At 39.8% G+C, this 12,609-nt stretch overlaps 1 long non-coding RNA gene across 2 annotated transcripts; it reads right to left on the bottom strand.

Moving 5' to 3' along the window:
* Window positions 1-2,280: 2,280 nt before the first annotated feature.
* Window positions 2,281-4,146, bottom strand: LOC114186716. Of its 2 annotated transcripts, XR_003605132.1 has the most exons (3): window positions 3,946-4,110; window positions 3,755-3,828; window positions 2,281-2,578 (listed from the first exon to the last, which is right to left on the bottom strand). It is a non-coding gene; the product is annotated as an uncharacterized LOC114186716 (long non-coding RNA). The 2 variants fall into 2 exon arrangements; XR_003605133.1 differs by lacking the exon at window positions 3,755-3,828 and having other exon boundaries at window positions 3,946-4,146.
* Window positions 4,147-12,609: the final 8,463 nt, after the last annotated feature.

Below are 12,609 nucleotides of genomic sequence, written 5' to 3'. Positions count from 1 at the left end.
CTCGATCTGCTGTGGTTGCTCAAACTAATCGTCCCTCACAACCATCTATTTTGGACCTTCCTTCATTTGCTTTTGTTGCCAACAAATCTATTATCATCAATGAATTTCACCGTTGGTTGTGGTACCTTAGGGTCTTGAGATGTTCATCTTTTATTCATGTGTGATTTTAGTTCATAATCATGCTCCATTCCACTGGATTTTCGTTTGAACATCTCCACAAATTTTCAGAGAGCAATCTGCTCCAGTTTCTCTGTTTTCTAGAGCGCACACCTTTTGTTTGTTAATTCTCTTGAGTGATACAATGCCTGTTAATTTTAGTTGTTTATTGTGCCTAAAAGATAAGACATCAACCAAACTTTTGCAACAAGAATCACTCAAAACCATTGAGATATGAATTCACAATAATTCATCAAAGTCTGGCCAACAATCAACGTTTTCAGGCTTGCTGTGCCTTTTTTTTCACTCTATTTTCCAGACGCACATTGTTTTTGTTTGATTTAACTGGAACGATCCACTACACCAATTCACTTGCTAATTTTTTCTGACTTAAAGAACATCTGGACGAAAATTTAAAAAAAAATTGTGACAAAAAATGTGCAATACAAAAAATATGATAAATCCTCAAATTTGAGGCAGCTGTCAGTGTTTTTACTGGTGCAGTATTTTTTCCAGCTTTCTCTGTTTGTGCGTTTTGGTGTGTTTTCAGCTCTAATTTCAGTGCTTTTTGTCCATCAATGTCTTGGCCTGACCTTGTGTTTGGATGCAGCATTTTAACAATGCTTAGAAATTGAAATGCTTTGTATTTGAATTGTTTGTAATTAAATTCCATTCATTTTTTAAATAACTTGTTTGGATAAGAAAATTAAAATACTTGACATTTCAATTTCTTGTTTGAAAAAAAAAATGAATTTATTGTGAGATAAAATTTAATTTTAACAATATTTATTTTACGCTTAATTATGTTTTGAGTTCATGATAAATTTGGAAACATGCTCGACAACCCAGATGGGTCGGGCAGACCCAAATACGCAACCAGATTGGTTAGACCAGACGACCCACCCGAGCTGGATCGACTGGGAAGCCCAGACAGGCTGGGTGGCCCGATGATCTAGAGGCCTGACGGCCCATACTACACGATTGTGCCGTCAAGTTCGTCAATATGGCCCGGTCCAACCCGTCTAGGTCATTGGCCCAATGCTCCAGACGGGTCCGACGACCTGGACGGGCCCAATAACATGGACATGCCTGACGAGCTGGACGAGCCCGACAATCCGGACGGGGCCGAATACCCGGACGTGTTCGACGACCCGGACGAGCCAGTGCTCCATCGGGTGAAACCAAAGCTAGGGAACTCACTAACTTTGTGTCGTTGGGTGCCACCCTATGCCACTGGACACAATTGTTAAAATTTCATCTAGAGGGGTTCCAAGGGTCTCAGCGTTGGCCGCTAGAGTGGCCGTTGAGCTTCAAGCCCTTGGGAAGCTAGCACTAGGTGAGACTTTGTACTATTGAGCATTATTTCTGCAATTGTGCATCTTGTGGGTTGTTATTTTTAATTATACTATGATATTATTGGTTATCTTAATGATATATTTGGTTTATAAAGTGTAAAAATTGTGTGAATGGATGAATTGTTGGACAATTCCACGGAGGGAATCTTATTGAATGTGTGATTCACTAGGGTGTGCATTGAGGTAAAGACTCTTTTATTTTGTGGAGTTATCCTAAACTCTACTAATCACTCATACTCATGGAGGAGAATGATTAGATGGTGAGAGTAGCATGAGGTCTTATCATAAGAATGGTTTCGGGGTTCTTATGACCGTGTCAGAGACTAACCTTGTCTGTGACAGATCGTAGAACAATATAATACCACCACAAGTGCATGACTTCACTAGTTTGAATCAAGTGGACTTATTCGAATAAATTGGGTATAGAAGAGAATATTATATGTATGCATTTCTTGAAATCATGTGCATAGGAAATAGAACATACCATTGAATACCATTTAATTCAATAACTTAAGCTTTGCTTTTGGAAAATAGAAAAACAAAGATTAGAAAAAAAACAAATATATATATATATATATATATATATATATATATATATATAATCATTCTGTGTTCACTAAAAACGCATATTTTTAATGAAGACATGTAATGAAGTTTATAATAACAAAACAAATAGAAACTTATTGTTTTCCCGCAAAAAGTACTAGTCTTTGCTTGTATACAATAGATATACCTTATGTGACATCCCATTTTTAATAGAGTAATCTACTAAAATTAAACATCACATAATTATAATATATAAAAGCACATGACATCAAGCACACATGTACTAACTATTACAATTATCCATAATATACTTGGGATGAAAGTTTAGGCACACCACGATGCACTTAAACATAACAGAAGAGTACTATTGTTTTGCAAAAGGATTGCTCAAGGAGCAAGGAATTTAAAACAAACTAAGAGTTCTTCAAAAGGGCTGAACTATGAGCCACAACCTAGACCATGGGGACCACTCTACACAGCAACATCTCCATCACCCTGAGTACCTCCAGGGGTTTCCACATCTGCTCACACCAATAAATTGGTGATCATTGCAAAAAGGAGAAACCAAGCAAAGAAACATACACCAAAGAAAGGGTAAGCTAGAGCAAAAATTGTTTTAATCATGTTATAGAGCAAATAAATAGTCAGATCATATTATGCACAGACAAAGCAGTAGGCACCAAAATCATGTGAAATCAAACAATTTCAAGACTCTATATGACTCAATATCTGGATCATACTCTTGCTATAGAATTCTAAAGGAAGTATGCGCCTGTGCTGGCTTCTAAACTCTGTAGAGTCTAGACGCAAGGGGTTATCACCCAACCATACACAGGGTTAATCCTCTGATGTCTTAGGCCCAATATGTTCCAAGACTAGGACCTATTGCCACTCTCACCACATAAATTATTCTACTCTATGTAAGCGTGAATAATTTTTAGAGTTCAGGATACATTTCTTTATCTAGACATCTCCTATATCAAGGTATATACTATCCATCATCACCAAGAGTTTCCCTTGAAACTCTTTTACCAACAATTTCCACATGCCATCTCAATCATTCAAGTCTCATGCCAATCCACCACCAATCAAACAAGTCATGTTTTCCATTTCATACTCAACATAACAAGATTTCATTTAATCTCATACTTTATAAATGCATACCAAGACATACATATATCACAAAATAGTATTCATCCCAAATAAATGAGTGACAACATTTAAGTACCTGCAATTCCAAACAATCAAGCACAACACACAACTATAATTCTTACACCAAAATTCCTAAGAAAATTTATTATCACAAAACCATAATCACTGCAGTAATGCGTGACACATTTCTCAAGCTACAGATATCTAATCGACGATCCAATCGGTCAAACCATAAAATAGCATGTTATGAACCAAATGTCAAAATTTGAGCTCAATCCAACGGTTAATGAGTCGGGAAAGTCAATTTTACTAAAATTGCGCATATTAGAAAAATACACAGTCACCCAGCGACCATGGACTCGCCCAGCGACTGTGCGGCGCATCCAGAATACGAGAAATAACGTCAAATATCACAGTTTCATGAATATTTGAACCCCTAACTCAGAAATATACCAAAAACTAACGTTTTCCCCAATCTTTTTTCATATATCACAAAACATTAATCGCATAAAATAGAAATAACGTGAAACCCTAGCTTCCCTTACCTTCTTAGATGCTAGCAAACACAACTAGGTACGAAACCAAGGGGTACCACAGCTCTAAGAATTCAAACAGTGAGCTGGAAATGTGAACAACGTGACACAACGAACATAAAAAGTTAAACCCTAACCAGAACAACATACCTAAATGGTAAAAACGTGAAGAAAGGACCAAGGAGCTTCAAAGTTCGACTTACTTGGAGGTAGAATGCTCTTAGCTAGCTTGGAGAAGGAAGGATCTCTCTGCCCTAACAGAGCTCTTGGTTGGATAACAGAGGAGGGAGAAAACTGTTTTTCTGCCAAGAGAGACAGAATGAAGAGTGAGCATCTGTGAGGGGGTCTTGGGGGTCCATAGTGGATTGGTCTTGGACCCTTGAAAAGGCCAGGCACAACCCCTCTTTTAAGACATATATTAAAAATAAGAAGGGGTCTCACACCTTACCTATTCAAAACTATCTACATCACTACTAACATTTGCAAAATAAATTAATAAATTGGATACACATATCATGGACGAAAGAAAACATATTTTTACTGAACTTTAACATATTCATACAAAATAATAAAACTTCTTCAGTCATAAATCTTATTTTATTTAAGTTGTAATGTAACACTATAAATTAATGCTACATATGTATTATTATAAAGTCAATTCAAACAGTAACATCCTTTATTCCAACTTTTACCTATAGTAAATTATTTTTGTTTATACCTTTAATACACTAACGAAAACATAAAAACAACCCCGTTTATACAAATACATCTTGAAAACAAAATATGAAAATAATGTGCTACTATAATACAAAACATACTTAGACATAATTAAAAATTATTTTAATTAATTAATACTTCGTTGTTCAAACTAAAAATTATAATGCACTTATATTTTTTTTTACTTCTAAACCAACTTAAAAAAACAGACCGTATTGAACTAGTTAACTATGAAATCACAAGCAAATCAACTTACAAGGTTTAGTCTTCTATGTGAAAGACAACATCAAACATAATATTAAGTAAATGATGCAGTCGTGGATGATGGTTTGAACTTAGCTAGACATCTATTTATTGTAGTCTTTGGAGATGGAATCAGTTTTTAGGAGACAGAGACCGGACTTCGATTTAATTGATCCAAAGTAATTAAATTCACTTGCAAAGATTAGATTATTGTGTTGATTAACAAAGATAGATAGAACATTATGTTTGATAACATTATAACTCGTCTCCAAACTCAATTGAAAAAATAAAATATTATCCATATTTATACATATATTTTGTCAATAAAAAAAAATTTATTAAAACAAAGATCGGTTCGGACAATACTCACAAAAAAATAATTTATTTGTCATTCTAAATAACAAATAATCTTGGAGATCGAATAGAATTTTAATAATAAAATTTACGGTATAAATTACTATATTTATAGTTTTGTCGCTTGAAATTAATCAAATTTATATAATATTATGAAAAGAAAAAAAAATATAATAGTATAAGAAAATAATTATTTATAATTTGTACCGTAGGGCAACCTAACATCCCTAAATGGATGGCTTAAGAATAAGCGGTCGAAGGCTGTCCAATACAGACGGAAGGTCTAGGTTTACGAAGTTACGGTGTTGTTTTATTAAGGCTATTGGAATATAGTATAAAATATGTGAAGTATAATATTTTGAAATGTGAAAAGAGAAAGTTGCATAAAATTTTATATAATATATATTTTTCGGTAGTTAATATATATTGATATATATCGAGGATTTGGTTCTTTGATACTACAAACGTAATACATTTATGACATTATTTTAATATAGGAAGTATATAAAAGTAAAAGTGTGATCTTGTTTGGTAATTGGTTAGCAATTGCGGATTCGATGTTTGCTTTTATAGTTTTTAGGTATAGTACCATATTGCATTTGGAATGGGGAAATTCATTAATGTTAATTTGTAAATATTTTATTTAAGGAAAAAGAATTAAATTGGTTGGATGGAGTGGGTTTTATACTAGATGGTAGTTATTAAAATTTAAAGAGTTTGCTCATTGGTTTGGTATGTACAGTTATGATGATTATTTCTTTGGTAGAAATAGAAAATATGTGAGGGAGTTAAATCCAAATTTTGAATGATTTGGGATGTGAGTTATGATTGAATATGGAAATTAAGGATATTTTGAGGTGAATGAATAATTATGTGTTAGGAAAGAATTAATTTGGTTAGTAGTATTTAGCACATAACAAATTTGTATTCCTAATATAGTTAAGTATGAATTGTAACATCCCGACCGGATATTACTAATTTAATTAAAATAAAATAAGATATCATTAAATAGTAGTATCTAATTATTCATCTTACTCAAAACACAGGAAAAATTTTCATCTTTATTAATCGTGCCAAATGAAAGCAAATTCCAAAACTAATATTCAATTAAAAGAGTACAACTCTAAGTTAATATTCCACTGAAAACAAATGAGATAAATATAGGCCTTTAAAAAAATATCTGCAAGCAAATTAGTGGTTGTGAAATTGGTTGTTGTTGTGATCAGTGGAATTGAAGGACTAAGTTCATGTACCTTTGCGTTTAGGCTTGATGGACTAAGTCCAATAGGGGTCTGGGATGTGCTTGGTGGTGGGACGCATGATGGGCATGGAACTGGTTATGTTCCCGTCGGCTGTTATTGGGCGAGGAGTCCTTAGTATGGTGATTACATGTGTCGGCCGCACGATGGGCAAGGAACAATTATGTTCCCGTCGGTTGTTATTGGGCGAGGAGTCCATAGTATGGTGATTGTGTGTGTGCCTGGGTCTAAGCAAGCAAGGCTTGGATGTTTGACTACATGCGAGGAGTCTGTGGGGCAGGACTACGAGCGGGATAGGCTCGTAGGATTGGACCCCGAAAGGGATAGTTTCGTGGGAGCACAGTAAAGTCCCAAGACCTAGTTTCATGCATAGGACTCATGAAGGACTATGAGGTCATGGATGGGTAATTTGAAAGGATAAGATAATTAAGTAAAACCTTTTTGGGAATGGGTGTCATATTCATTTTATATATATATATATATATATATATATATATATATATATATATATATTGTTCCTGTAGAGAACAAACAAGATAAGTTAGGCACAAGCGTCACCTTACCCATGTAGTCCATTATCTCCTCAGTTGGCCTCTTCCCGGTTGGTACATGTCGGCTTGGACCCAGAAGGGGTTACTTGTAGAAGGGACTCCAAAGCTCAAGTAAGTCAAAGCTCTCAGAAGGTCAAATAAGTGATTAATGGAGTAATGAATGCGTACCTTTAATTAATGGGGTCCACGTGTATTTATAGAGTATTAATTATGTTTGGTAATGGCATGGGCCAAGCCCTGGTTTGGGCCTCAGTTTGGGCTGTAAGTGGACCTGGGCCTTGGCCCAGGCCCTTAGTTCGACTATTGTGGGCTCATTGGATGGCAGGAGGGATTTCTTTTTGCTAAGTCTTTAGGAGTGGTCTGATCTGGTTACTTTTCAACTTGACAGATGTCGTCCTTGCCCGTGCACTATCCTAGGTTGGCCGTTCTGTTGTTAGTTTAGCCTTCGTTCAGTTACGAGTTTAAGTCCATGCCGGCCCAAGTCGTGTACTTGGATTGTTTCCAGCATATATGTAAGGGTTGTCATTTAGATGGTTAAGTTGACCAAGTCCAGTACACCAGTCCCCCAGCCTTTGCTGATACAATGTGTTGGTGAAGGATGATATGTGTTGATGTGCTAGTCGGGATCGGCTAGGTGTGATACACCAGTCCCTCAGCCTTTAAGTGTGATGAACAGTGTTAAGGCTAGAAGAGGCGAAGAGGTTTGTGGCAGGTGAAAGGGTGTCAGAAGGCTGATTTAGGGAGGTTTGGCGTCGCCATTTTGGTACTTTGTGATGATTGAAAAGAGTTATGTTTTTGGCGGAAAAGGGTTATGACGCTTGAAATTCGTGTGTATAAATGAAGATGATGTTGGCAGTTCATTCACTCTGTCTCATTTGCAAAAAAATTTGTTCGCGTGCGTTTAGAGCTGTCCGATATCTTCTCTTCCTCCTTCGTCATCTTTTCTAAAGAAATCAGGTATGTCTAGTAGTAGCGATATGGTTTCGTTGTCAGATTCGGGTAGTGAGCGGTCTAGGGATAGCGGGAGTAGTCGAGATGATAATAGCGATAGGGAAGAAGTGGGTAGTGTAGGGAGAATCCCAATGGAGAGGGTGGTTGAAATTAGGGGAGATCCGACAGAGGAGCTGGCGGAGAGTAATTGGCCGGCGAAGACCGAATACGAATGGGTAGCGACAGATGTGCGGACTCAGCGATCGTTGTTTCGATGGTCGCGTTTGTTAAAATCGTGGTTGAATTGTACACCTATTTTCGAGAAGGGGGTGCGAAGGGACATCATTGCTCCAGAGCGGGTTACTACTATTGAATGTGTGTGCCATGGCCGAGAAGGAGCAGCCGAAGAATTCTTCTACATGTATATGTGCCATTTCTCACAGCTGCACATCCGACTACCGTTCGACGAATTCACTATGAGAGTGCTGCGATTGTTGAACGTTGCCCCTACTCAGCTTCATCTGAACACTGGGCATACTTGCAAGCTTTCAGATTACTGTGCATGGCGCTGTACTTGGAACTGTCTCCCCGAGCGTTCCTATACTTTTTTGTCACGAGGCCGAAGAGTCCGATAACATGGTTCTCGTTAATCAGCCGGCCTGGTCTTAACAAATTGGAGGCCTTCACTCAGTCATTCAAGCATTTCAAAGATGGGTTCTTCAAAGTTGTAGTAAAACCAGCTGGTCGGTCACATTTTTATACTGTTGATGGTAATACTAAATTCCCGTTCTTCTGGACCAGCAACCCTTGGAGATATAAGGAAATTTCGAGGGAGGATTTGTTGGTGGGTGAGAAGGATGTGGTGGATACTTTGATGCAATTTAGCGATAAGATGCCCACTAAAGGCTTAGTTAGGGTGTATAATTCAGTTCACCCCATTATAGATATTGAAGGTATTTTTTTGTAACTTTGAGCATTGTTATTTGTTGGAGTATTTTGACAATTTGTGTGTTGTGTACTTTAGGGCATATGGCGCAACTTGGCAAGAAGAACTTAACACTTTTCCAAACCCTGCGTAAGGAGAAGGCGGTGAAGGCTAAAGCTGCCGGGAACACTGTGGTCCCCAATCTGCAAGATTCGCTAGTAGACGTCCACATGCATGGAGGTACAAAAAGGAAAGCGGAGTTGCCTATTGGGCCGGGAAAGGGCAAAGACGTGAAGAAAGTGCGAGCTGCTGTGATGGGAGCAGGCTCGGCCAGCGGGGTGAAGGGGCCAGAAGTTGGGTTGATTGAGCTTCCGAAAACTACTGTTCGGAAAGACATTGAGATTAATGTGCTGGAATCGCTGATGGATTCAATTGACAATATGGAGGCAAAAGCTTTGGTGAAGGCCAGGGTTGAATTTAGCAGCAAGACCTTGCTGTTTAGTCGGCGTGTGGGATCCTTATACGAACGAGAGCTGAAGGAAGGAAGTCGGACCAAGGTCGAAGAGTTGCAGGAGAAAGTTGATAAGCACGCTGAAGAGAAGGAAGCTTGGAAGAAGGAGAAAGAGGAGTGGGAAGTGGAAAGGAAGAGGCTAGCGACGTGGAGGGTACGATGCCTTGATTCTGAAGAAAAGCTGAAGGGCCGGATTGCAGATCTTAAGGCCGACTATGACGATATTAAAGAAAAAAATTACGGGCTGGAGGGTGAACTAGAAGACTTAAAGAGCTGCATAATTCAAGAACATATCAATGGCTTTCAGAAGGGGGTTCGTCAAGCGTCGTTTTTTTATGAGAATGTTGGCGGTAATGACGCCAGGTTTGATGTCAATAAAGATGTCATTGATGGTGTGCTTATAGACGAGGCGGAATCTAGCCTAGGAGGGGATGGGGTGAAGGATGCGGTTGATGTTGATGCTGGCGGTAACGAGGTGGTGACGGAAAAAGCCGAGCAGAAAGAGGCTTAGGATTTTTAATTTGATATTTCCAATTTGGTTTAATCATTCTAAGTCTGTAATAACTCGTACATTTCTTTATTTTGATGTTTGATATGAATGCCGGTTACTCCCTGGTTAATTGCTCGTTATATTTGTGTATGTATGAGATGTTTGTTTGCGTGTACTATTGTGTGTGAAGGGTGTTCGACCCAGGCCGTTTACTTGTGGTAAGGGTGAGGAACTTAAAACAATTAACATCAAGTTAAGGGTGTTCGACCCAGGCCGCTTACTTGTGGTAAGGGTGGGGAACTTAAACGATTTAACCAACGAGTTGAGGGTGTTCGACCCAGGCCGCTTACTTGTGGTAAGGGTGGGGAACTTAAAACGATTAACATCAAGTTAAGGGTGTTCGACCCAGACTGCTTACTTGTGGTAAGGGTGGGGAACTTAAAACGATTAACATCAAGTTAAAGGTGTTCGACCTAGGCCGCTTACTTGTGGTAAGGGTGGGAAACTTAAACGATTTAACCAACGAGTTGAGGGTGTTCGACCCAGGCCACTTACTTGTGGTAAGGGTGAGGAACTTAAAACGATTTAACCAACGAGTTGATGGTGTTCGACCCAGGCCGCTTACTTGTGGTAAGGGTGGGGAACTTAAAACAATTTAACCAACGAGTTGAGGGTGTTCGACCCAGGCCGCTTACTTGTGGTAAGGGTGGGGAACTTAAAACGATTTAACCAACGAGTTGAGGGTGTTCGACCTAGGCCGCTTACTTGTGGTAAGGGTGGGGAACTTAAAACGATTTAACTAACGAGTGTAGGGTGTTCAACCCAGGCCGCTTACTTGTGGTAAGGGTGGGGAACTTAAAACAATTTAACCAACGAGTTGAGGGTGTTCGACCCAGGCCGCTTACTTGTGGTAAGGGTGGGGAACTTAAAACGATTTAACCAACGAGTTGAGGGTGTTCGACCCAGGTCGCTTACTTGTGGTAAGGGTGCGGAACTTAAAACGATTTAACGAACGAGTTGAGGGTGTTCAACCCAGGCCGCTTACTTGTGGTAAGGGTGGGGAACTTAAAACGATTTAACCAACGAGTTGAGGGTGTTCGACCCAGGCCGCTTACTTGTGGTAAGGGTAGGGAACTTAAAACAATTTAACCAACGAGTTGAGGGTGTTCGACCCAGGCCGCTTACTTGTGGTAAGGGTGGGGAACTTAAAACGATTTAACCAACGAGTTGAGGGTGTTCGACCTAGGCCGCTTACTTGTGGTAAGGGTGGGGAACTTAAAACGATTTAACCAACGAGTGTAGGGTGTTCAACCCAGGCCGCTTACTTGTGGTAAGGGTGGGGAACTTAAAACGATTTAACCAACGAGTTGAGGGTGTTCGACCCAGTCCGCTTACTTGTGGTAAGGATGGGGAACTTAAAACGATTATGAAAGTGAAACAGAGAAAAGATGTATAGTTGAGAACCCTTGATTTTATTCATTGAATCTGGGGTGCTTAGTTAAAACCTCCTTGGCCAAAACCGTCCTTAGGGAAAAAAGATCGGGTGTGGAAAAAGAGTACACCCAGGGTTACAAGTATTTGGTTTAATACAGTATGCATATAAATAAAGTAGAATTTGAGGTGGGACACATTCCAGGTACTGGGGATCTCTTCTCCATATAAGTGTTCCAAGCGATAAGCTCATCCTCCTGTGTCTTCACGTATGCGGTACGGGCCGTCCCAGTTGGCGGAGAATTTGCCATCCTTCTTTCTTGCACTGCTGGCCATTCTCCATACTATGTCCCCGATTGTGAATGACCGTGGACATAGGTTTGCATTATACTTTCTGGCAGCTCTTTGTTTGGCAGCTAAATTTCGTATCTGGGCATTTTCTTTGAGTTTGGGTAAGAGGTCGAGATGAGTGGCCATGTTTTGGTGGTTGTGGGTTGGGTCGTATAGTTCTCGGCACAGGGTGGGTTCACCAATTTCAACCGGTATCATGGCGTCGGCGCCGTAAACTAGGCTAAATGGGATTCGTTTGTTGATGATTGAGGGTGCACCTTAGGGATGTCAAAATGGGCCGGGCTCGACGGGCCGGCCCGCCAGCCCGACCAAAAAAGCATGGGCCGGGTCAAAAAATTCAGCCCGCCAATCCAAGACAGCCCGGCCCGTCAAGCCCGATAACCCGTCGCGCCAGCCCGCGGGCCAAAACGGACCAGCCCGCGGGCCGAACGAGTTACTAATAATACATAAAAAACACGTGCAGTGTGCAGCGTTTTAGGAAACCAGAAAAGACTCTTTTCTTCTCTTCTCCTCCACTCCACTCCACTCCACCCGCGGCCAAACATCACACTCTCTTCTCTTCTCTTCTCCTTCACTCCACTCCTCTCCACTCCACTCCACCCGCATTTTGGGAAACCAGAAACCACCCACTTTTCTTTCTCCTCCACCCACCCACGTCGCTGGCGAGGAAACACGAAGGCAGAGACTCTGCCGCAGAGTGCAGGCCATTCACGACGCCACCATCGGACTGCGATTCACGACGATTCCGACGGCCACCACCACCGCGAAGATAGGTTTGTTCGTAATTTGAGTTCTGGTTCTTTTTTTTTCGATTTGTGACCTAAATTTATGATTTTCGTAACCCTAAAATTGGTTTCCCTAAATTGGAGGTTATGGTGTATGTGTGGTTGTTGTTGCTGCGATTTGCCCTTGTTTGATTGGACCCATTCTGTAAATCGTAATTGTTGTGCTGTTCTTGCTTAAAATTTTCCCCCAATTTCAATTTCGTAGACAACGAGATCTGTTGATATAGTCATTATCTAATGCACTTCAAATTGTAGCATTTGTATTCAAATGAGTTCAGTCCAGTATCAATAATTTAAATGAAGGACTCCTGATTTGCCCA

The sequence above is a fragment of the Vigna unguiculata genome, chromosome 6 (genome assembly GCF_004118075.2).
Source record: "Vigna unguiculata cultivar IT97K-499-35 chromosome 6, ASM411807v1, whole genome shotgun sequence".
NCBI lineage: Eukaryota > Viridiplantae > Streptophyta > Magnoliopsida > Fabales > Fabaceae > Vigna > Vigna unguiculata.
Note: the sequence above shows the minus strand (reverse complement) of the source record. Positions and strands in the feature narration are given on the sequence as shown.